This window comes from Anabrus simplex, chromosome 1 (genome assembly GCF_040414725.1).
Source record: "Anabrus simplex isolate iqAnaSimp1 chromosome 1, ASM4041472v1, whole genome shotgun sequence".
NCBI classification, from domain to species: Eukaryota; Metazoa; Arthropoda; class Insecta; order Orthoptera; family Tettigoniidae; genus Anabrus; species Anabrus simplex.
The window spans coordinates 17,217,925-17,243,907 of record NC_090265.1 but is presented as its reverse complement, the minus strand read 5'-3'; the positions used below and the strand labels follow the sequence as shown (position 1 = coordinate 17,243,907).

The 25,983-nt window shown below is 45.3% G+C and overlaps 1 protein-coding gene across 1 annotated transcript in view; it reads left to right on the top strand.

The window, feature by feature from the left end:
• Positions 1-612: 612 nt before the first annotated feature.
• LOC136859594 (oxidized low-density lipoprotein receptor 1) overlaps positions 613-25,983 on the top strand; it is a 104,005-nt gene continuing 78,634 nt past the window's right edge. The window contains exon 1 of the mRNA XM_067138705.2: positions 613-931. The gene's annotated coding sequence lies outside the window, so the exon portion shown is untranslated. The remainder of the gene's footprint in view (positions 932-25,983) is intronic.

Sequence of the window (25,983 nt, the reverse complement as noted above, 5' to 3'; positions counted from 1 at the left end):
TGGCTTAGTAGGAAATGTACATTCGGGGTTAGCACTGATTCTGAAAGAACTTGCGACAGAGGATAAAGAAGAATACAGAAAGTTGCATTCTCTAAACATAAAACACTTAAGAGAAGGAGTGTAAATGTCAGCTGCACCACCTCTAGACTTTTGGATTTACGAATTTTCATAAGTTCTTGTTTGTAGTTACATCGCATTTTTTGATTTTCTGTTTCAGTTCTATTATACCAAAAAATCTTTACCCATTTTCCTAAGCAATTCCTCTTCCGCCGCCCGCCTCATATTCTCGTTTCTTTAAATAATGCTGTTTATGTTCCATAAATATTCTTTTTCACGATAAAGTTCTACAAATTTGCACGTTTCTTCTTCCGTCCATTTCATATTTCCGCCAAACAAACGCACAGATGCTCAATTTACTCTGCTCCACGGAATGCCACATGGAAATTACGTAGTCGAATGACGCACCAACTGAAAAATCGAGCGTCGTCGGCCTTCTCCGCCAGCTCTCGGAGCTCGGTTCCGATGGAGGGGGAAGGAAAGTAAGCGGAATCCCATTCTACTCTAGCTGCCAATATCCCAGTTGTTTATACGATGCTAGTGGCTCTACTTACCTCGCTACTCTACCCGCGCAAAGCAGCCTTCAAAGCTACGTACTTTCCACGTGTGTACGGGCGGCATTGTTGGAGAACCAGGAAAGGAAACGAACTGATAACATGTATTTAAGGAGACATGACGAAAGCTATCACTCAAACTTAATTACAAAATATACCTTATCATGGATGATGAGAGCAAGTTTTATAATTTATTTCTATTAATAAGAAATCAGTTTCATTTTGATCTGTCAGCAATTAAGAGTGATATTGAAAAAAATTCCTACGAGAACTGTAAGAAAGGTTACTACCCCGGGAAAAAACCTTGCCATCACAACGAGGTACGGTAAGCAAATAGTTGTCAGTACATTACTATTTTAACATTAATCCATTTGTTCCCAGAGATTATTATTATTATTATTATTATTATTATTATTATTATTATTATTATTATTATTATTATTATTATTATTATTATTAACAAATACATCGCAACTGGGAAATATCCCGGTGGCAGTGATCACTTACACTAGTGTACAACAAGCAATTCCATGGAAAGAAAATACTATATATAATACTATATTAATTCAGTGAACATTAGCCAATATTAAAGTTTTGAAAGGAATACTCATTTTCCTTCCGCAGATCTCTACTTGTTCTCGAATGATACCACTTAACTTTATATCCTCACTAGTTGATGTACCCGTGCTTCGCTACGGGATTCTCAGAAAGACTGTCTTTGTGGTTTTCCTAACTATAGTTAACTCAGGTCATTACAAAAACGTCAGTAGGAATGTAGGGATTAAAAGCAATGTTATCATATAAAATACTCGCTCAAATGAAAAACCGCACATTTTCTCACTTTTAACGAACAGTACTACGGTGCCGATCTAACAGTCCAAAGATCCAGTGCTGGAATGACCAGACCGCAGACAGCCGCGAACACTCCTCTGCCATTGCCCCGTTAAATATACACACTGCTCATTCCAATCAGTGCCTCAGGGCTGGGATTTAATAACTCGAATGCTATGATGAACCAGTTTGTTACGTACCAGCAGTTTCAGAAAATTTATGAACCAGAGGAATGGTATGCTTAAGAAGAAAGTTATCTTACTCCCCAGCTACTTCCTGCCAATATTCAGGCAGACTGTTGTACTCGAAATGACCGGGCGAGTTCGCTGTGCAGTTAGGGGCGCGCAACTGTCAGTTTGCATCCGAGAGGTAGTGGGTTCGAAAACCACTGTCGACAGCCCTGAAGATGGTTTTCCGTGCTCTACCATTTTCACACCACGCAAAGGCTGGGGCTGTATCGTAATTAACACCAGGGCCACTTCCTTTCCACTCCTATCCCTTTCCTATCCCATCGTCGCCATAATACCTAACTGTTTCGGTGCGACGTAAAGCAAATTTTAAAAAAAACTCGGTATACAGCAGTAATCCCATCTATCGGACATGACTGGCAATAAAAGACATAAAGCACATCACAACAAACAATGGTCAATGTAATGTTATTGTTGTTCAATGTTATGAGCTTTCTGTATTGTAGGCCTTCACATTTACAGTAGTTTTCTTTCGACTCTGTGATATTAGGGCGTCTTACGAAATTATTTATAGCGTAGGCTGTAGTTCATTATTCCCCGACTTTACATAACGATTTTCAGTAAATTCTGTTCACCTATTGTCTCGTGACTTGACGCTGATATGGACTTAGCAACAAAAATCCAAATTCATGAATATCTCTGTTATCATAGCCGGTACGGTAAAAATGCATTATAAGATATAAATGATCGGAAATTTAATACAATATAACTATAGTAATGTAGTATTTGTCGATAGGACCACTTTTTTAAATCGTGTGGCTATTACTAGCCGAGTGCAGCCCTTGTAAGGCAGACCCTCTGATGAGGGTGGGCGGCATCTGCCATGTGTAGGTAACTGCGTGTGATTGTGGTGGAGGATAGTGTTATGTGTGGTGTGTGAGTTGCAGGGATGTTGGGAACAGCACAAACACCCAGCCCCCGGGCCATTGGAATTAACCAATGGAGGTTAAAATCCCCGACCCGGCCGGGAATCGAACCCGGGACCCTCTGAACCGAAGGCCAGTACGCTGACCATTCAGCCAACGAGTCGGACGATAGGACCACTGATAACAAACATTTGAGAATTAAATTTTAGGCATTCCCTAAACTACCATTCCACTCAGCGTGAATAAAATTATTTATGGCTTAGATTGTACCGACTTATTTCTCAACTTTGCATACAGATTTTCATTAAGATTGGACCACTAACAACAAAAATTTGAGAATTTAAGTTTAGGCCTTCCCTTAAACTACAATTTCTTTCAGCTTGAATAAGATTATTTATGGGCTAGATTGTAGCGACTTATTTCCCGACTTTGCATATCGATTTTCATTAAGATAGGACCACTAATAACATAAATATTTGAGCAATAAATCTTAGGCTTTTCCCTAAACTGCCATTTCTCTCAGCGTGAATAAGATTATGCATGGCCTAGATTGTAGCGACTTATTCCCGAACACTAGATACCAATTTTCATTAAATTATCTTAAGCCGTTTTCTCGTGATGCGTGTACATACATACATACATACATACATACATACATACATACATACATACATACATACATACAGAAATTACGGAAAATTAAAAAGTGCATGTCCTTGCTACTACACGACCGATACAGAAATAGCATCCCATTTAAATTCTGAGCAATGTACAGACAAAACTCTTATTTTATATATACCAGGAGGCTCACGGACGCCGTACTTTCTACTTATAAATGTCCCGCATGAACAAGTGATGTGTGGGTTATCTACCAACTGATTTTAACAGGGGAACTACTGCCAGCGGGCAGGTTACGTCAGAATATGAAGAGATAAAAAACAGAGTCACACTCGCAGCATGTTACTCAGCGTTGCCGGTCGAATGCACCCCTTGTATTAGTAAACATCGTTTTCGACCGCATAGCCCTAGGCTGGTGTGTGCTACAGCCGCACTGTATTTGCTGTCTGCATATCGGCAGTAGCTAGTGTGATCAGCAGCGGTGAATACATAGACATTATTTTAATCTGGACAACCTGGTCGGAATGCAACAGAAGCTCCAAACAGACGTACGCCTTCTACACACATATTTCGCCGAACAGTATTCGTTTTTGTTCCATGCAATCATCTCTTTTATCGAGTTTAATGTCTACACGTGTATAAATTAATTTATTAGACTTCATTTACTGCATCTTTGGCGTGTCTACAAACAGTAGCGGCGGTTAGGGGGTGGGGTGAGGAGGGACAGTCGCTCCCACCCGCACTTTGTCGAGTAAATATGACATTTATTCCATTTTAGCCAGCTGGAACTAGGAATTATTTTAAAAAGGCTATTTGTACAAGCCTTGTTGTCTTATATGCTAAATCTTTCCTTTATTGTATAGCGCTACGGCAAGTAGTGGAGACGTTGCATGTGCTGTGAGGAAGGGCAGTAGGGGTACAAATATATATATACACTGACTGACAGAGCAAATGCAACACCAAGAAGGAGTGGTCAGAACTTTATGCCAATTGCAGGGTAGACTGACGTCACTGAGGTATGCTCATGATGTGAAATGCGCCGCTGTGCTGCGCACGTAGCGAACGATAAATGGGACACGGCGTTGGCGAATGGCCCACTTCGTACCGTGATATCTCAGCCGACAGTCATTGTAGAACGTGTTGCCGTGTGCCACAGGACACGTGTATAGCTAAGAATGCCAGGCCGCCATCAACGGAGGCATTTCCAGCAGACAGACGACTTTACGAGGGGTATGGTGATCGGGCTGAGAAGGGCAGGTTGGTCGCTTCGTCAAATCGCAGCCGATACCCATAGGGATGTGTCCACGGTGCAGCGCCTGTGGCGAAGATGGTTGGCGCAGGGACATGTGGCACGTGCGAGGGGTCCAGGCGCAGCCCGAGTGACGTCAGCACGCGAGGATCGGCGCATCCGCCGCCAAGCGGTGGCAGCCCCGCACGCCACGTCAACCGCCATTCTTCAGCATGTGCAAGACACCCTGGCTGTTCCAATATCGACCAGAACAATTTCCCGTCGATTGGTTGAAGGAGGCCTGCACTCCCGGTGTCCGCTCAGAAGACTACCATTGACTCCACAGCATAGACGTGCACGCCTGGCATGGTGCCGGGCTAGAGCGACTTGGATGAGGGAATGGCGGAACGTCGTGTTCTCCGATGAGTCACGCTTCTGTTCTGTCAATGATAGTCACCGCAGACGAGTGTGGCGTCGGCGTGGAGAAAGGTCAAATCCGGCAGTAACTGTGGAGCGCCCTACAGCTAGACAACGCGGCATCATGGTTTGGGGCGCTATTGCGTATGATTCCACGTCACCTGTAGTGCGTATTCAAGGCACGTTAAATGCCCACCGCTACGTGCAGCATGTGCTGCGGCCGGTGGCACTCCCGTACCTTCAGGGGCTGCCCAATGCTCTGTTTCAGCAGGATAATGCCCGCCCACACACTGCTCGCATCTCCCAACAGGCTCTACGAAGTGTACAGATGCTTCCGTGGCCAGCGTACTCTCCGGATCTCTCACCAATCGAACACGTGTGGGATCTCATTGGACGCCGTTTGCAAACTCTGCCCCAGCCTCGTACGGACGACCAACTGTGGCAAATGGTTGACAGAGAATGGAGAACCATCCCTCAGGACACCATCCGCACTCTTATTGACACTGTACCTCGACGTGTTTCTGCGTGCATCGCCGCTCGCGGTGGTCCTACATCCTACTGAGTCGATGCCGTGCGCATTGTGTAACCTGCATATCGGTTTGAAATAAACATCAATTATTCGTCCGTACCGTCTCTGTTTTTTCTCCAACTTTCATCCCTTTCGAACCACTCCTCCTTGGTGTTGCATTTGCTCTGTCAGTCAGTGTGTGTGTATATATATATATGTTGAACCATATTGGTCATTGTCCAAGAGTCATTATTTGAGCCTGAGATATCAAGTACACTTGAGACCACCGTAGAAGCATCTTGAAGGTCCTTGTATTCTAATTTATGGCCTGGGAGCGGTGGAGAGTGTGCAGTTCTCGTGGGAATGGAGCCGCTAAATAATTTGGAAATCTCTGGAATCTCATAAGACAAATTTATTACCCCCAAGCCAAGCGCGTCAATTTAGAAGCGGGACGCGGAACACTCAACAGAGCTAGCGTGCCAACAAAGATTTGGAGCGAAAGGGAAATTAATTTATACCTGCAAGCACAGAAGAAATGCATTTAATCTGAGAAGAAAATTGCAACCTACGTAAACTGAGCAAAATTTTGATATGCGACTTGAGCATAGCTAAAAGTGCATATGTGAAATGAGCACTTAGCGCGCTTATTGCAAGGAGACCGCCAGCGGGAGATTCTCGCGGGAAAATCATTAGCGTGGGTACGCGAGACGTGTTATAAATATGCAGCACGAGAGCACTCGAGACGACACTCTTTGACTGTCTCGCAACTGCAACGGTGTGATACAACGCCAGGAGGACATCGTGAATCAGATCGAAGCGGCGAGCTGTTAACATCCAATACAATCTACTTGGGAATTGAAGTAAGTAAATAATCTGCATAATCAAGTTGAATCTCTCAGACTACATGTGTTTGTTTGCCTGTCTTGGAAATGTACTGCCTATAATTCCACTATCTCGCTTGTAATTCGAATAGCTTTTAGGGCCAAGTATTAGAAACGAGGTTCGTAACCTTATTATAGCTCAGCTAATGCCTGGTCGTTTGGAAAAATATTTCTGTGATAGAAAGACTGTATCTAGGCCTACTTGGTGAAAATATGAATGATGGGTGTACTTGACATCGAACTAAAAGGAACTTTAAATCGTGTGAAAGGGGCGTGAGTGGAGACTTGGTAACTTATGTCTCTTTTACAGTTTCCCTTCACGTATACCACGTGAGAAACACCGCAGTGAACGAGAGAGAACAACCAGCTGTAGCAACGGGACAGCTGTCGAGACGACCGAGCATCGACGCGGGGACTCCAAGGAGGCGGGGCTCGCCACGAGACCGGAAGAGACTGGACCACCTTCACGGAAGCTGGAGAAGAATCATTCACCAGCCAGCATGGATCCAGCGACCTACATAACTTCGCAGATGGCAATGTCATCTGTCACCATGATATAAGCCCCAGGGTTCCATAGAGAGGCGCCTCACAATGTCATCGGTACTCCAAGGTCAGAACAACCCAATTTTTAATTAGCATGGGCTAGATTAAACGTAAAATTCAAGGTGGCGTCAGCCACGACAGTAATGTACATAATGTTTGTATAGGATAGGGATACACAGACCTCGAACTCTGGACAGTAGTTATGGTTGTAAATTTGTATAGTTTCACCTTGTATTATGTTTGATTCTGTTCGTGGCATCTTTTATGTTTTGGTCAAGGCAGCTAGGTCTTGTTAGCCAGACACACAGAGGATTTTTATATCATGGTTATTGGACGTAAGTTTTTCATACTGGAGACGGATTCCTTGACTGGCACAGGTTAGCATGGCTGGAGGTGTTAGACAATATGATAGTGCTTCATATGCACGGTAAAGATAGCTAATTTGCACGCATGGACGTGATAGGAATGAGTGCTGTTGATGCAATATGAATAATTTTGATAGTGCCAGGGAATTGAACCCAGGTGTCATGATGACATGGCCTATGGAGGCAGATATGAAATATGAATAATCTTGGTAGTGCCAGGGAACTGAACCCAGGTGTCATGAGGAAAAGCCCTAAGGAGGCAAAGTGTGTGAGAGTAATAAGTATGTCCAAGCCCTATAGAGGCCAAAATGATGATGTGATGATTTCAGCACTAAAAGGTTTGATGTATGTTAATGATAGGGGATGAGGAATCCCTGTAGTTGAACAGCTGTGCGTTATGTAGGATGGCGGGTAGAACCCTCTGCCATGTGACTTGTGTGAAGCAGGACAGTCGAGTATGACGTCATTGACGGGAAGATTTTGTCTCTGTCTGCGTGTTTGTTTTGTTTTCAAGTGCTTAGGGGTAGACGCCCTTGGCTTGTGACCTTGCCCATAGCGGCCTGTGAGGAACGCAGTTCGTTTGTTTGGTTTAAATTTTTTTGTCTGCTTAATCTCGCAACATGTTTATTTCACCACGTATTGTTGGAGCGGGGATATTTATGGGTTTATTGATATGTGTGTATACCTTAGTTATGTTGGACTGTGAGCTTTCATCCAGTCCCGGTTTAATACTATAAAGCCTTGATTACGGTAGTGCATGGGTTCGAGGTCTTGTGTCACAGTTTTACGCAAGGGAGATTGCCTTTGATATTTTTCCTTTTGCCCAGGTAGTTCTCTTATCGTCCTATTTCGACTCATTCTGTTGTTCAACCCTTGTTCCAGCCCGGCTGACCGATGGTTTGTAAATGGAAGCCCACGGCGGTATCATATCGAAATATATCAAAGTTTCATACTCCTGTATAGATACGATTTTGGATCTAAAATTTATTTTGTAATAAATTCATCAAGTGATTTTTATGAATGCAGCTTGGTTTCTCGTAGTTTTGTCATTTTTATTTTAGATTATGCTTACCTGATTAGTCACATATCCTGTTGTTTATCATAATTTCACCCTTTGCTTTCCCACGTATTCCCTGAGATCTGCGCGACTGAGTTGCTGTGCGAGGATATGTGTACAGGTAAGACCATGTGCATAAGCTCACTATTGTGGGAGTGTTGTTCACTATGGTGCGCTTGGTTCGAGTTCAGCATTCGCTTGATGGGAACCAATCGCATTGTAGGGCACAGTATATATATATTGCTATTTGCTTTACGTTGCACCGACACAGATAGGTCTGGGAGATAGGAGTGGGAAGGAAGCGGCCGTGGCCTTAATTAAGGTACAGCCCCAGCATTTGCCTGGTGTGAAAATGGGAAACCACGGAAAACCATTTTCAGGGCTGCCGACAGTGGGGTTCGAACCTACTATCTCCCGAATACTGGATACTGACCGCACTTAAGCGACTTCAGCTATCGAACTCGGTACAAATATTTTGCCGAGGTCGTGGCCGCTGAGTTATAATTCACCCGCTTGCCGCGCTCATTCGTCAGTCTGGCAGTCTCTTTATTGTCTGTTAGTTTCTTAGTGTGTATTCAAATACTAAATGATTATTAATTGCATAATCATGTCGTACATCTATGTAATTGTACAGAGCGATCTGGCCGTGGGGTTAATTTCAACGTGAGAGAATACCAACTTTACATTCACCGGTCCGCCTCTGTGGTGTAGTGGTTAGCGTGATTAGCTGCCACCCCCGGAGGTCCGGGTTCGATTCCCGGCTCTGCCACGAAATTTGAAAAGTGGTACGAGGGTTGGAACGGGGTCCACTCAGCCTCGGGAGGTCAACTGAGTAGAGGTGGGTTCGATTCCCACCTCAGCCATCCTGGAAGTGGATTTCCGTGGTTTCCCACTTCTCCTCCAGGTAAATGCCGGGATGGTACCTAACTTAAGGCCACGGCCGCTTCATTCCCTCTTCCTTGCCTGTCCCATCCAAACTTCCCATCCCTCCACAAGGCCCCTGTTCAGCATAGCAGGCGAGGCCGCCTGGCCTAGGTACTGGTCATTCTCCCCAGTTGTATCCATGACCCAAAGTCTGCATCTCCAGGACACTGCCCTTGAGGCAGTAGAGGTGGGATCCTTCGCAGAGTCCGAGGGAAAAACCGACCCTGGAAGGTAAACAGATTACGAACGAACATTCACCGGACTAAATTATTTCATTTATATTATGCTTTTTTATATGTAATTAATCAGCCCCGTGGATTAGGCCTATTCGTAATAATAGTTTTTTTGAGATTTTGATTTTCACCAGGTCTCACAAACATACTACGGGGCATTTACTTAATAAATAACATAACACAAAGAAATAACTTAGGAACGTTGGCATTAGCTCCTGTTGAAATACGATTACAACTGTTTTTTTTTTTTTTTTTTTTTTTTTTTTTTTTTTTTTTTTTTTTTTTTTACAATTTGCTTTACGTTGCACCGACATAGATAGGATTTATGGCGACGATAGGACAGAAAAGGGCTACGCGTGGAAAGGAAGCGACCGTGGCCTTAAATAAGGTATAGCCCCAGCACTTGCCTGGTGTGAAAATGGGAAACCACGGACAACCATCTGCAGGGCTGCTGACAGTGGGATTCGAAACTACTATCTCCCGAGTGCAAACTCAAAGCTGCATGCCCGTAACCCCACCGCCACCTCGCCCGGTATAATTACGTAGAAGTACGGCATGATTATGCAATTAAAAATAATTTAGTATTTGAATACTCGCCAAGAAACTAACAGACACTAAAGAGACTGCCAGACTGATGAATGTGCGCGACAAGTGGGTGAATTATAACTCAGTGGCCACGACCTCGGCAAACAATATATACCCCTACTACCCTTCCTCACAGCACAGGCAAAGTCTCCATTACTTGCCGTAATCATCATCATCATCTGTATCTGTTTACCCCCCAAGTTCGGCTTTTCCCTCGGACTCAGCGAGGGATCCCACCTCTACCGCCTCAAGGGCAGTGTCCCGGAGCTTCAGACTCTTGGTCGGGGGATACAACTGGGGAGAATGACCAGTACCTCGCCCAGGCGGCCTCACCTGCTATGCTGAACAGGGACCTTGTGGAGGGATGGGAAGATTGGAAGGGATAGGCAAGGAAGAGGGGAAGGAAGCGGCCATGGCCTTAAGTTAGGTACCATTCAGGCATTCGCCTGGAGAAGTGGGAAATCACGGAAAACCATTTCCAGAATGGCTGAGGTGGGAATCGAACCCACCTCTACTCAGTTTACCTCCCGAGGCTGAGTGGACTCCGTTTCAGCAATCGTACCACTTTTCAAATTTCGTGGCAGAGCCGGGAGTCGAACCGGACCTCCGGGGGTGGCAGCTAATCATACTTGCCGTAGTGCTATACAAATTGGTTAGCGGCGACGAACAGCATTTTGTGCGTATTTCCGTCAATAATTATGTTAATAATTAAAGAAAATAAATGAAGGAATTAGCAAATAAGATAACAAGGTTTGTACAAAAAGCTTTTTAAAATAATTCCTAGTTCCAGCTGGTTAAAGCGGAATGAAAATGTAATGTGTACTCCACAAAGTGGAGGGGGGGGGGGGAGCGGCTGTCCCTCCTCGCCGCACCTACTAATCGCCGCTACTGTTTGTAGACACGCCAAAGTGTAGAAAAGGAAATCTAATAACTTATTTATTTATACAAGTGTAGACATTCCACTCGATGGAAGAGTTGCATGTATGAAACAAAAACTAATACTGTTCGGTGAAGTACGTATGTAGAAGGCATACGTCTGTTTGGAGCTTCTGTTGCATTCCGACCAGATTGTCCAGATTAAAATAATGTCTATGTATTCACCGCTGCTGATCACACTAGCTACTGCCGATATGCAGATAGCAATTACAGTGCGGCTGTAGCACACACCAGCCTAGAGCTATGTGGTCGAAAACGATGTTTACTAATGCAAGGGGTGCATTCGACCGGCAACGCTGAGTAACATGCTGCGAGTGTGACTCTGTTTCTTATCTCTTCATATTCTGACGTAACCTGCCCGCTGGCAGTAGTTCCCCTGTTAAAATCAGTTGGTAGACACCCTACACACCGCTTATGCATGCGGGACATTTATAAGTAGAAAGTACAGCGTCCGTGAGCCACCTGGTATAGATTACTGCCTTAAATCTCCAGGTCTGTCACTATTAATAAATGTCGCAATTTCGTTTGTGATTGCAGATATATTGGCAACCTTTTCACCGACCGGACCGAACATCTGTAGAATAAATCCACCACGTCTTGGTTTTCACTTTTCGTGAGCGTCTCAATGAGATTACACCTTTCTTCTTCTGATTGTTGTACCGAGCTCGATAGCTGCAGTCGCTTAACTGCGGCCAGTATCCAGTATTCGGGAGACAGTAGGTTCGAACCCCACTGTCGGCAGCCCTGAAGATGGTTTTCCGTGGTTTCCCATTTTCACACGAGGCAAATGCTGGGGCTGTACTTTAATTAAGGCCACGGACGCTTCCTTCCCACTCCTAGCCCTTCCCTGTCCCATCGTCGCCATAAGACCTATCTGTGTCGGTGCGAAGTAAAGCAACTAGCAGCTCTTCTGATTGTTCCAGCAATCGCGCGCCGGGCTCAGTGGCTCAGACGGTTAAGGCGCTGGCCTTCTAACCCCAATTTGGCAGGTTCGATCCTGGCTCAGTCCGGTGGTATTTGAAGGTACTCAAATACGACAGCCTCGTGTCGGTAAATTTACTGGTACGTAAAATAACTCATGCGGGACTAAATTCCGGTACCTCGGCGTCTCCGAAGACCGTACAAGTAGTTAGTCGGACGTAAAGCAAATAACATTATTATCCAGCAATCGCGAAAACTGGCTAGTTTGCGGTCTGATCCTTCTCCCACGTACTCGGTGTACGCCTGTCATCAATAGTACTCACCGAGTCGATAGTTTCTTCTTCCAGTACTTGCGGATTGTTCGCGGCTACTTCTTGACGACACTCGTAATGTATTTGTGGTATCGCCTGTCGCAAGAGGAAATCCCTCATAAACCTGTGACTCTAGGGGGTCTGGTGCCAGGTATCTGGCCTACTGTACTACGTAAACAGATCTGGGTGCAATATACTGTAGGTAAATATTCACAACATCCGCGGATAACCATTCGTGGATGGGGATGGGGAGCGGAGTGGGATATTATTTTGTATATCCGCACAGGGCTCTCTTTATAAGCTGCTCGGCATATTGGAATGTATGTTTACTCTATTTCGGGCGAAGATTGTAACAAAAGATGGAGATCCATCAGAGACACCTGTGAACGTCTGAAAAGGCATGGTAAATGAGGCACTGGTTCTGTAGTCCGTTCGAAGCGTATTGTCCTTTTTCTGTACTTTAATGTGTTCTGCAGTCCGAATATCAACACAATTCACTTGTAGCAGTGTCCTTATAATGACATATCATTCATGTGCGCGCCACACAAGCACCTTCATTGTGTTCTACCACCATTTAGTAACCATACCCCCCCTCCCCCCCGCGGCTACGCTGCTAGATGTGCGTGCACATATTCTTTGTATAATGGGTACAAAAATCATTCTAATAAATAGGTTACTTGAAAATATTTTATGAGAGACGTCGGTGCAGTTTTCTGACAAACGGATCTCATAAAGAAAAGAGACCAACTAATGTGCTTAGTAATAATTCATTTGTTCCAATATGTGTCATTAATATATTGTGAATATTATTATGTATTAATACAGTCGTAAACAACTTCTCACTTTTGTTTAATTTTCCTGTTTTATCCTTCCAGGTGTTATCACGGATCAAGAGTCAGCTTCAGCATCGAACAGCAGAGGGTTTTCTCCAACTAGTCATACTAATATCCCGTCTTCTTCGCCAGTAAATTTAATTTCCGACATTATACCACTTCAGAATGCACGTGCTGTGTCAGCTTGTCGCGAGGCACTACTGGTCTGAAAGCGGTCTCCTACGCTTTGCATCGGTCGCCTGCCTCTGTCTGGCATCCTTCGCACATCACATGTCCACACGCATTTTTTCGGCTGGGTGGCGCTCTTCTCTGCAGTTCCTCAGTCGGCCCAAGAATAATTAAACGGGCAGGCGCCTAGTTGGCTGTCGCCTCCCCTCTTCACCATGAAATTTCATCTCATCCTTGGTGTGGACCTCGCTATCGCCGAGTCTCATCTTTACGACATTCTTCCCATCCGCTCTGCCCGTCGGCTACCGGACCGCTCCACAAATGGCATGTCAACGCAGATTATGGTGCAATTCCTTGCAGGCGTCGACCTCACTCCAATGTACGTCAATGGAGTCACCATTAATGGACGACTTTGTGAGGTGGTCCCCCTTCCTGAGCACATTCTTCAACAACTGCGCTCTGACCCCGGCACTATTCCCAGCGTTCATTCCTGTCCCCCTCTCACACTTCAGCATTTCCCGCCGCTCCCCACCTCCATCACGACCACCCGAACTACTACTACTACCACCACCATCACAACTTCTGCTCTCCCGAGTACTTCCCCCATTCCTGTTACAAATAGCCACCCCTCTCCCATCATGTCTGCCCCTGCCATCGCCCTACCCGCTACATCGCCCAGTTCCCAACAGCCCCCTGCCACCTCCCAGAATGCCACCATCACTACTCAGGCAGCTTCCGACGGGGAGTCTGCCGCTACCACAGCCTCTCATCGGCCTCCATTATCGAGCTGTGTCCTTCGTGGCGTTGACCCTGGCATCACTGAACAAGACCTTCTGACGAATCTCCACTTGGCAGGTGTCCCAGTACGGCGGTCGTACCGTATATACAACACTGCCGGTCCGACATATATGGTCCGACTACAACTTCCATCCGATGACGAAGTTAACCGGCTGATCTCCAACGGCGTCCAACTTCACCGGAAAACTTATCGAGTGGAACCTTCTCGCTCCCCGCCCCGCACCGTGCGCTCTCCCTCCCGTCCCCCCTCTCCTCGCCCTCGTCCAGTACCGCCACCCACCCCGCCTCCGCAAGCAATCTACCCCCCTGCTACACAACCTCCCTTCACACTACCGCCTCTCTCCATCCTCGAACTTCTCCGTTTACTAGCCACTTCCGTCACCAATATCACCACTAACCTCTATTATCTACTCCTACAACATTACCCTTGTCCTCCTCCTTATACCTTCCTCCCGACCTCTCTACCTGTACCTGCACAACCTATGTAAATACTCTTGTACGTACTTCTATGTAACGCTTTCCATTTCTGTACTGCGCGTCCGAGATACTTTGCTCTGTAAATAAATTTCTCGCCTCTTTTCTTCTGGTGTCCGTAGGGTTCCCTCGTGCGGGGGCTTTGCGGGTCGTCCCTGGGTTCCGCCTTGTTGGTCGCGGTCTCCCTGAGCCGATCCACTTATTAACGTCTTTTTCTGGTATGTGCGATACATACCCCCACTATTTTCTTTTTCTCGGTTTCTCTTCACCACATATGGCCGAAGACCTCCTCGTTGAGCTGATGGCCCGCCCACCCTAAAGGGGTGGGAATGAAATGACCATTTGTCACGTCACGTCTGTCTGGCACTGTCAAATGTAAGTACTTCATCGCTTGTCTCTGCCGTGTGCAGCCAAATGGTACCTTCAAGCTGAATTGTTGTATGAGCACTTACCACCGTTTATCGGTGGGTGCTCCTTGAACGTGCGATAGTATCATGGATGTTGTACAATTTATCCCGTGATAATAAACCAATTAGTGGGGTCGAACTGGTCCGATCCTAAATTATCAAAAGCAAGGATCGAAGAAGCCTTATCGTCCGCTCTGTTATACCAGCTGTCCCAACAAAATGACACAGGACAATATCTATTTATAAATATATATAGAATAAGAGTTTTGTCTGTACATTACTCAGAATTTAAAAAGTAATTGTATTTCTGAATCGTTCGAGTCCACAGTAACAAGGAAATGCACTTTTTAATTTTCCGTAATTTCTGTCTGTCTGTCTGTCTGTCTGTCTGTCTGCCTATCTGTCTGTATGTACTGTATGTATGTACGTGCATAACGAGAAAACGGCTGAAGAGAATTGAATGAAAATTGGTATGCGAAGTCGGGAAATAAGTCGCTACAATCTAGACCATAAATAATTTTATTCACGCTGAATGAAATGGTGCCAGCCCCGTGGTGTAGGGGTAGCGTGCCTGCGTCTTACCCGGAGGCCACGGGCTCGATTCCCGGCCAGGTCAGAGATTTTTACTTGGACCTGAGGGCTGGTTCGAGGTCCACTCAGCCTACGTGATTAGAATTGAAAAGCTATCTGACGGTGAAATAGCGGCCCCGGTCTAGAAAGCCAAGAATAACGGCCGAGAGGATTCGTCGTGCTGACCACACGACAACTCGTAATCTGCAGGCCTTCGGGCTGAGCAGCGGTCGCTTGGTAGGCCAAGCCCTTCGGGGCTGCGCCATGGAGTTTGGTTTGGTTTAGTTTGGAATGAAATGGTAGTTTAGGGGAAAGCCTAACATTTAATTCTCACATAGTTTTATTAGTGGTCCTATCGATAAATACTACATAACTAAAGTTATATAGTATTAAATTTCCGATCATTTATGTCTTAAACATTTTTATCGTACCGGCTATGGTAACAGAGATATTCATGAATTTGAATTTTTGTTGCTACGTCCTTGTCAGCGCCGAGTCACGAGAAAATGGGTAAACAGATTTAATGAAAATCGGTATGTAAAGTCGGGGAATAGGCCTAAGGAACTACAGTCTACGCTATAAATAATTTTATAAGGTGCCCTAATATCACCGAGTCGGAAGAAAACTAAATGTGAAAGCATACAATGTGGAAAGCTTATAAAACTGATCAACAATAACATTACATTGACCATTGTTTGTTGTGATGTGCTTTGTGTCTTCTGTTGCCACTCATCTGCGATAGACGGGATTACTGCTGCGTACCGAGTATAACAGCCTGCCTGAATACTGGCGGGAAGTAGGTGGGGAGTTAGATCTCTCCCTTCTTTAGCATGCCCCGCTGGTTCATAAATTTTCTGATACTACAGGTACGAAAAACACACTGGTTCATCACAGCATTCCAACTAATCAATTCCTACTCTGAGGCACTGATTAGAATGAGCAGTGTGCACATTTAACGGAATAATGACAGATGAGTGTTCGCGGCAGTCTGCGGCCTGGTGATTCCAGCGTTGGAACTTTGGACTGTTAGATCGGCAAAGTGAGAAAATGTGCGGTCTTTCATTTGATCGAATAATTTATTTGATAAAATAACATTGCCATTAATCGCTACATTGCTACCGACGTCATTGTAATGACCTATGTTAATTTCAGTTGGGAAAACGACTAAGACAGTTGTCCTGAGAATTCCATAGTGAAGCACGGGTACATCAGGTAGTAGTAAATATATGTAGCGGCCTTTCGGCCTCGTCAAATAACGTATTAATGTAGTGGCATTTAGATTAGGTTTAGGCACTTCTGACCCGATAGTGTCTTGTTACCTTTTGAATATTTAAATCCCTCAAGTCCCTGTCACTTAACTTGGAAACCATTGTACACTGGTGCTAGTACCACACTGCACTGAGACTGTCTGAGAAGTGACCCTGAGTCTAGCGAATTGAGGCAGTTGTTGAGGAGTGGGGGGTTACGTTAGGTTAGGTTAGGTTAGCAACCCATTCGAAATTTCCTGCCTCCACCTGCCAACTACCCAGCCGCGACCTTTGGCTATGGAAGAAAAATAACTTTGGAATGTTTTGACCGTGGGAGCAGTTCGGTACTACCGCAGTATCACATAGCTTATCTTCCTTTCTGCAAAACATATACACACTGTACAATAGTGTGCCCGTAAGAAGGTGGGACAAGTCACATGTACGATGAAATGAAATGGCGTATGGTTTTTAGTGCCGGGAGTGTCCGAGGACATGTTCGGCTCGCCAGGTGCAGGTCTTTCGATTTGACTCCCGTAGGTGACCTGCGCGCCGTGATGAGGATGAAATGATGATGAAGACAACACATACACCCAGCCCCCGTGCCAGCGAAATTAAGCAATGATGGTTAAAATTTCCGACCTGCCTGGAATCGAACCCGCGACCCCTGTGACCAAAGGTCAGCACGCTAACTATTTAGCCATGGAGCCGGACACATGTACGATAAAAAACTTAAAATCGTTGTCACCGAGCTCGATAGCTGCAGTCGCTTAAGTGCGGCCAGTATCCAGTATTCGGCAGCCCTGAAGATGGTTTTCCGTGGTTTCCCATTTTCACACCAGGCTGTACCTTAATTAAGGCCACGGCCGCTTCCTTCCCACTCATAGCGCTCTCCTGTCCCATCGTCGCTGTAAGACCTGTCTGTGACGGTGCGACGTAAAGCAACTTGCAAAAAAAAAAAAAAAAAAAAAAAAAAAAAAAAAAAAAAAAAAAAAAAAAAAAAAAACACGTTGTTTTTGCATTTACCGTTGACGTCCAGATATACCGAGTGGAGAGGTCGCGCGTGTTATGTAGCCAGGCTGTGCATTCGGGATAGGCATGGGTTCGGCTGTCCTGAGAATGGTTTTCAGTGGTTTCCCATTTTCACTGCCAAGCAAATGCTGGGACAGTTCCTATTCATAGCCCGCAGCCGATTCATTCCACCTCCTTGCCCTATTTAATTGACAATCACTCATTTCGTGTTCCTAACTCCTCCACGGGGGTTGACGTCAGGAACGGCATGAGGCCGTAAAATGACGTGCCATCAAATTTCATCTGACCTCGTCCGCAACCCCGGGACTAAGGAGTAGACAGAGCTCTGACGTCCAGAACTGAGTCCAGGCAGTGGGTGAAGTGAAGTGAGAGAGGTTGAGACTGAAACCAGTATTCACTTTGATTTCAGATGAGCTTTTAGTTTTTTTTAATTGATTTTACGTCCCACTAACTACTTCTGAAGGTCTTCTGAGACGCCGAGGTGCCGGAATTTTGTCCCGTGGGAGTTCTTTTACGTGCCAGTAAATCTACCGACACGAGGCTGACGTATTTGAGCACCTTCAAATACCACCGGACTGAGCCAGGATCGAACCTGCCAAGTTGGGGTTCAGAAGACCAGCGCTTGAACCGTCTGAGCCACTCAGCCCGGCTTAGTTTGCTTTTCATAGCCCCCAGATTCGTAGAGGTTTTAATCTCACCAGGAAGGGAATTCCATGTTTGAGTAACTCTAAGGTGTGTCGGTGCAACGTAAAGCACAAAAATTGTATTTAAAAGAAAGTTATACTCCAACGTCCTCCCCTTTCTTGCTCAGGTAAGTTTTCGATGATGATGGGATAGAGAACGAAGCGGCTGTTATTAAGGTGTGTCTGGTGTGAAAATGGGAAACCGCGATAAACCATCTTCAGGACTACATAAAGCGCGTAACATTCGCGAAAACGTACGTTTCGAGGTCACTGGATCGAGCATTCTAGCGAACGATGGTCGACGCCTCTTGATCTGTTCAGTTACTCACTTCATCGGCATATATTATAATTCAGAACTCTTTGGAGCCGAAGAAACCGAGAGAAAGACGATGGTGGCAGACGCAATCAATCAATCAATCAATCAATCAATCAATCAATCAATCAATCAATCAATGACCACTGATGTGCATCTAGCGCGGTCGCCCAGGGGACAGATTCCCTATCTGTTTCTTACCTAGTAATTTCTTAATTGCAAAGAATTTGCAAATTTATTGAACATATCCCTTGGTAAATTATTCCAATCCCACTTCCTATAAACGAATATCTTCCCCAATTTGTCCTCTTGAATTCCAATTTAATCTTCATGTTCGAACCCCACTGTCGGCAGCCCTGAAAATGGTTTTCCGTGGTTTCCCATTTTCACACCAGGCAAATGCTGGGGCTGTACCTTAATTAAGGCCACGGCCGCTTCCTTCCCACTCCTAGCCCTTCCCTATCCCATCGTCGCCATAAGACGTATCTGTGTCGGTGCGACGTAAAACAACTAGCAAAAAAAAATCTTCATGTTGTAATCTTTCCTACTTTTAAAAACACCACTCAAACGTATTCGTCTATTAATGCCATTGTACGCCATCTCTCCACTGACAGCTCGGAACATACCACTTAGTCGAGCAGCTCATTTTCTTTCTCCCAGCCCAAACTTTGCAACATTTTCGTTTCCCTGCTCTTTTGTTGGAATCACCCAAAACATATCAGGCTGCTTTCCTTTGGATTTTTCCAGTTCTCGAATGAAGTAATACTGATGCGGGTCCCATACACTGGAACCATACACTAGCTGGGGTCTTACCAGAGACTAATGCCCTCATAACCATCTGTACCCTTAATTACAATCCCGTTTATGTGATGGTCACAAAGAAGATCTTTCCTTATATTAACACCTAGGTAGCCTACTAACAGTGAACCCCTTAAAGAAATTTCACCCCATTGACACAGTAATTAAAACTGAGAGGACTTTTCCTTAGTGAAACTTACACTGACTGAGCAAATGTCATGGGATAGCGGAGCACTGATGCGCAGGTGTGTTGTCTGCGCACCACAAGCCCCCTGTGCCAGCGGCAGTTGTATAGGAGACCTTGTGAGCAGTGGCTGTGCATGTGACAGGTGTTACTGGAACGTCGTCATGAGCTGACGCCGTTCGAACTGGGTAGGGTGGTCGGTGCCCGACGGATGGGGAGTGCGATTTCGGAAGTGGTGCGGGAATTCGGCTTCACACGATCAACCGTGTCCAGGGTGTATCGTGAATGGTTGAATGTGGGTGTTACCGTCCACAACAGACGAACGACCGGCCGTCCAGCCACCCTCGATGACCGTGACCGGTGACATCTGAGACGGATTGTCAATAGTGACAGACGGGCAACCGTGCAACAAATCACGGCACAATTTAACACAGGCCGTGCTAGACACGTCTCCCAGTGGGCAATCCGTAGGAACATGGGTTCTATGGGATATGGGAGCCGGCGCCGCACACGGGTGCCACTGTTAACCCAACGTCATCGTGCACAACGACGCGCATTTGTCGCCAGCCACTAGGTATGGACACTGGAACAATGGCGTAACGTGATATGGTCGAACGAATCACGATTTCAACTGCATCATGCAGTGTGTGGCGCGAACCACATGAAGCGATGGATCCAGCCTGCCTCGAAGGTGTGGTCCAGGGCGCTGGTGTCTCTGTTATGGTCTGGGGTGCATTTTCCTGGTATGGAATGGGTCCCCTAATTGTTCTGGAAGAGACTCTGAATGGTACGCGGTATGTTGAGCTGCTCGGAGACCATCTCCACCCATTTTTGGCCTTCCAGCGCCCAGACGGTTCTGCTGTGTTTCAAGATGATAACGCGCCGCCACATCGCTCCCACGTCGCCATGGAATGGTTCCAGGAACATGCAGCGGAGGTCCAACGACTGCCATGGCCACCCAGGGCCCCGATATGAACCCTATCGAGCATATCTGGGATGTCCTGGAACGCAGGCTCTGAGCCATGGATCCTGCACCCGCGAAGAGACCAGCATTGGCGGCCGCTCTGCAAACGATTTAGTGTCAGCTGCGTCCAAAGGACTACCAGGGACTTGTCGACTCACTTCCACGGCGTCTCACTGCAGTTCGCAGGACCAGAGGAGGCCCCGCACGCTATTAGGTGACTATCCCATGACATTTGCTAAGTCAGTGTACAACCTGACGTTTAACGTGTTTATCGTGATACCATTGGCTCCTGTCCTTCCCATAACATTATCGAAGTGTTATTGCAGTTGCTCACAGCGTAACATCATACGCAAACGTCCTTATCTCTGATTCCAGTTCTTTACTCATATCATTTATATATAAGTTATATAAGAAAACATAAAGGTCCAACTACATTGAGGAATTCCCCGCTGATTAGATAATGCTTCACATACTTGAATTCCCTGAGTTCTATTTTCTAGAAATATAGCAGCTCATTCAGTTACTCTTTCGTCTAGTTCAATTGCACTCATTTTTGCCAGTAGTCTCCCATGATCTACCCTATCAAATGCCTTAGATAGGTCAATCGCAATACAGTCCATTTGACCTCCTGAATCCAAGATATCTGCTATATCTTGCTGGAATCCTACAAGTTGAGATTCAGTCGAATAACCTTTCCTAAACCCGAACTGCCTTCTATCGAACCAGTTGTTAATTTCGTAAACATGTCTATATAATCAGAAAGAAATCTTTCCCGCCGAAGCTTACATTCAACATATGTCAAAATTACTATCCTGTAATGTTTGGCTTTATGTTTATCACCCTTTCCTTTATGCACAAGGGCACCTATAGCAAATCTCCATTCATTTGGTATAGGCCTAGCTCCGTCATGCAACGAGTATTCAAGTAAGTACTTGAGATATGGTACTCTATCCCAAAGCATTGTCCTACCAACTTGTCTGTAGACATCCTAGAAACCTACATTATACAACCTAACAGAAAATAAGGAAACCCCGCATTAAAATTAACGTATACTCCTGACGCTGAACGTATACCTAAGCGGCAGCTTCTGATCCCAAAACCTGGCCCAGCCTGGTAATAATGAGGGTTGTCAGTCGGTTTCTTTCCTCTGGACACAAGGGGCCCGTGTCGTTTAGAAAGCAAGTGAGCGCTGTCAAGAGCATGGTTGTCATATTTTGCGTCGATTACTTAAACATGTTAGCATTTAATTTATTCTTAAGAGAAAACATAAATACTGTATATAAATCTGATCATGAACCACAGCAAAAACCGATATCGCACAATATTTAGTTTCGTGCTTAACCCGCGCTGTAGTCGCAAATGTTAGAAGAAACAAAGAAAGAAGGAAGGAAATAAATAAATAAATAAATAAATAAATAAATAAATAAATAAATAAATAAAACAGGCAGAAGCAATTGGCAAATAAATTCAACAAAGACTTTCAAATAGCCGTAAATGATCGCTATGAGCTATTTGTGCACACAAATAGGTCTCCCGAAATACTAAACTTAAATTGATATCAAAGTAGGCCTTTAAAATATTCATATATTTTGTTATTTGCTTTACGTCTCACCGACACAGGTGACGATGGGATAGGAAAGACCTAGAAATGGGAAGGAAGTGGCTGTGGCCTTAATTAAGGTACAGCCCCAGCATTTGCCTGGTGTGAAAATAGGAAACCACGGAAAACCATATTCAGGGCTGCCGACAGTGGGGTTCGAACCCACTATCTCCCGGATGCGAGCTCACAGCTGCGCGCAATATTCATTTTATGCTGCTAATATCAGTGTCTCGCTTTCAGTAAAGAAAGTAAAAGTACAACATTTTTTTTACAATTTGTACCGGGCGAGTTGGCCGTGCGGTTAGGAGCGCGCAGCTGTGAGCTCGCATCCGGGAGAGAGTGGGTTCGAACCCCACTGTCTGCAGCCCTGAAGATGGTTTTCCGTGGTTTCCCATTTTCATACCAGTCAAATGCTGGGGCTGTACCTTAATTAAGGCCACGGCCGCTTCCTTCCCATTCCTAGGCCTTCCCTGTCCCATCGTCGCCATAAGACCTATCTGTGTCGGTGCGACGTAAAGCTACTAGCAAGAAAAAAATGTGCAATTTGTTTTACGTCGCACCGACACAGATAGGTGTTGTGGGGACGATGGGTTAGGAAAGGCCTAGGAGTGTGAACGAAATGGCCGTGGCGTTAATGAAGGTACTTCCCCAGCATTTTCCTGGTGTGAAAATGGGACACCACGGAAAACCATCTTCAGGGCTGCCGACAGTGGGTCTTGAACCCACTATCAATCAATAAATCAATCACTACTGATCTGCATTTAGGGCAGTCGCACAGGTGGCAGATTCCCTAGCTGTTGTTTTCCTAGCCTTTTCTTAAATTATTTCAAAGGAATTGGAAGGTTATTGAACATCTCCCTTGGTAAGTTATTACAATCCGTAACTCCCCCTTCCTATAAATGAATATTTACCCCAATTTGTCCTCTTGAATTTCAACTTTATCTTCATATTGTGATCTTTCCTACTTTTAAGGACACCACTCAAACTTATTTGTCTACCGATCTCATTCCACGCCATGTCTCCTCTGACAGCTCGGAACATACCACTTAGTCGAACAGCTCGTCTCTTTTCTCTCAAGTCTTTCCAGCCCAAACTTTGCAACATTTTTGCAACGCTACTCTTATGTCGTAAATCACCCAGAACAAATCGAGCTGCTTTTCTTTGGATTTAGTCCAGTTCTTGAATCAAATACAGTAATCCTGGTGAGGTTCCCATACAACATCTACCGGATACAAGCTCGCAGCTGCGCGCCCCTAACCGAACGACCAACTCACTCGGTAAAGGAAAAGTAAAATCACGCACTGGACTGTAATAATAATAATAATAATAATAATAATAATAATAATAATAATAATAATAATAATAATAATAATAATAATAAATATCGAAGTATGTTTCGGACTAAAATAGCCAACAAACTTAGCTATTTTTAAAAAATAAAATGCAGTATATACCTTACCTCTATTCGTCGTCCTCGTCATTGTCTGCTAGGTGAATCACAAATCTATCTTGGTTGCTATCCGTGTCGTGTTTCATGTACTTCTCTTCTGTCATGGTGCTTCGAACATAAACAGACCACCTCTCAGGACCGATGGCACCAAGAGTGCGAAATCGCGGCGGAAAGCGAGGGATTCCCCCACCGACGATTTCATCTCAAAGGTTCCCCCTCACTAAAATTTCCCGGGGGGCGGGGGGATTCTTTCATTATAAAATAATGAGGAAAATGTAGAACACGTATAATTTATTATTGAAATTAATGATTTTTACTGTACATACATACATACCAGCCGTTCCCCTGCTACTCGGTGGAGTATCCTTCGCGGGCACGGAACCAGTACTACTCGGTCGAATATCACTGCTACTGGGGCTCTGTTGAGAATCGTTTGCGTTCACTGGCAGGTTTAATTCAGGATCTTCTGATGCGTTAATTTCCAAGTTTAATTACCACGGCCTCCACATTATTGCATGAAGCTAAGTGAAAAACAACACACTTCACAAATATTAATTAATGAAGCAAAGACTTTCAAATAGCAAACAAAGCACGTGCGAATTTAATCGCAGCACGCCTTAACTGTGACATGGTAGAGGCGAACGCTGGTATCTTCCCTTCGCTACACGCAGATAAGTTTACATGTTAGTTCAAAGTTCCGCCTGTCATCTCCCTTTACGTCGCACGCTCCGAGATCAGATCATTATTTACAGGGACGAGCTGGATGTTGATAGGTTAATGACGACATATTCAGGCAGTAGACAGATGGGTTGATCATGTCTAGTGCTCGGAAGTGCAGGAAAATCATATTTGTCTCGAGTATCCAACGACGAGGCCCAACATATGTTCATTCAGGGTCACTGTATGCCACAAAATGGTGGGTTTTATTTGTTCTTTTTGCCTTTTCCGGCGTTCTTTGGCTTATTGTTGCTTTTTTAGGTCTTAACGGCCTTTTTTGCAACTTCACCTTCTTTCGACTATATTTCTACTACCGGGCGATAGTGGGTTCGAGCCCTCAGATCGTTTTCCGTAGTTTCCCATTTTCACACCAGGCATACGATGGGGCTGTACCTTAATTCAGACCACGGCCGCTTCCTTCCAACTCCTAGCGCTTTCCTATCCCATCGTCGCCATAAGACCTATCTGTATCGGTGCGGTCCGCCTCTGTGGTGTAGTGGTTAGCGTGATTAGCTGCCACCCCCGGAGGCCCGGGTTCGATTCCCGGCTCTGCCACGAAATTTGAAAAGTGGTACGAGGGCTGGAACGGGATCCACTCAGCCTCGGGAGGTCAACTGAGTAGAGGTGGGTTCGATTCCCACCTCAGCCATCCTCGAAGTGGTTTTCCGTGGTTTCCCACTTCTCCTCCAGGCGAATGCCGGGATGGTACCTCACTTAAGGCCACGGCCGCTTCCTTCCCTCTTCCTTGTCTATCCCTTCCAATCTTCCCATCCCTCCACAAGGCCCCTGTTCAGCATAGCAGGTGAGGCCGCCTGGGCGAGGTACTGGTCATACTCCCCAGTTGTATCCCCAGACCAAGAGTCTGAAGCTCCAGGACACTGCCCTTGAGGCGGTAGAGGTGGGATCCCTCGCTAAGTCCGAGGGAAAAACCGAACCTGGAGGTTAAACAGATGATGATGATGATGATGTATCGGTGCGACGTAAAACAAATTGTAAAGAAAAAAATATTGCTCCTTTCTCAATTCGAATAATTAGTTTATCCATCACATCTTAACCATATTTTCTCCAGTAAATACGAGGATTGGGGCAAAAGTCATGGCAACTATTTTTTTTCCCTTGCAGATATGTGAACGGATCACAAACGTATATGTGTCGTGTGGAAGTTCTGCAGGCATTGTATGTATGCAGAACAACAGATAGCTCTGTGATAGCTGGTAGTAGCGCAGCGAGGGCTGTGAAATCAGTCAGTTGGTGAGTGTCGTGCGAGATGGAAGTAACCCGTGTTGAGCAGCGCGCTAACATCAAAATATCCGTTCTCCGAGAGAGAAATGCGATGGAATGTCACAGTGAATTAGTGGAAGCCCTTGGGATGAATGCCCTACCACACCGTACAGTAGCACGGTGGGTAGGAAAGTTTTTATATTTTTTATCACGTTTTCATTCCCCACCCTGAAGGGGTGGGGCGGGTCCCTTTGAGAGTGACGCTCTCACTCGGGCCTGGAGATGCGAAGAGAACCGGGAGGTGTGAGAAATGAGGAAGGTGGGTAATGCGGTATGAAGAAGTTAAGGAGATGAGAATAACGGATGTGTAGGTAATTTAGTGCTTTGTGGACAGATTTACAAATACTTGTATAGGAGAGAAGCCATGGAGGGAAGGTTAAACCA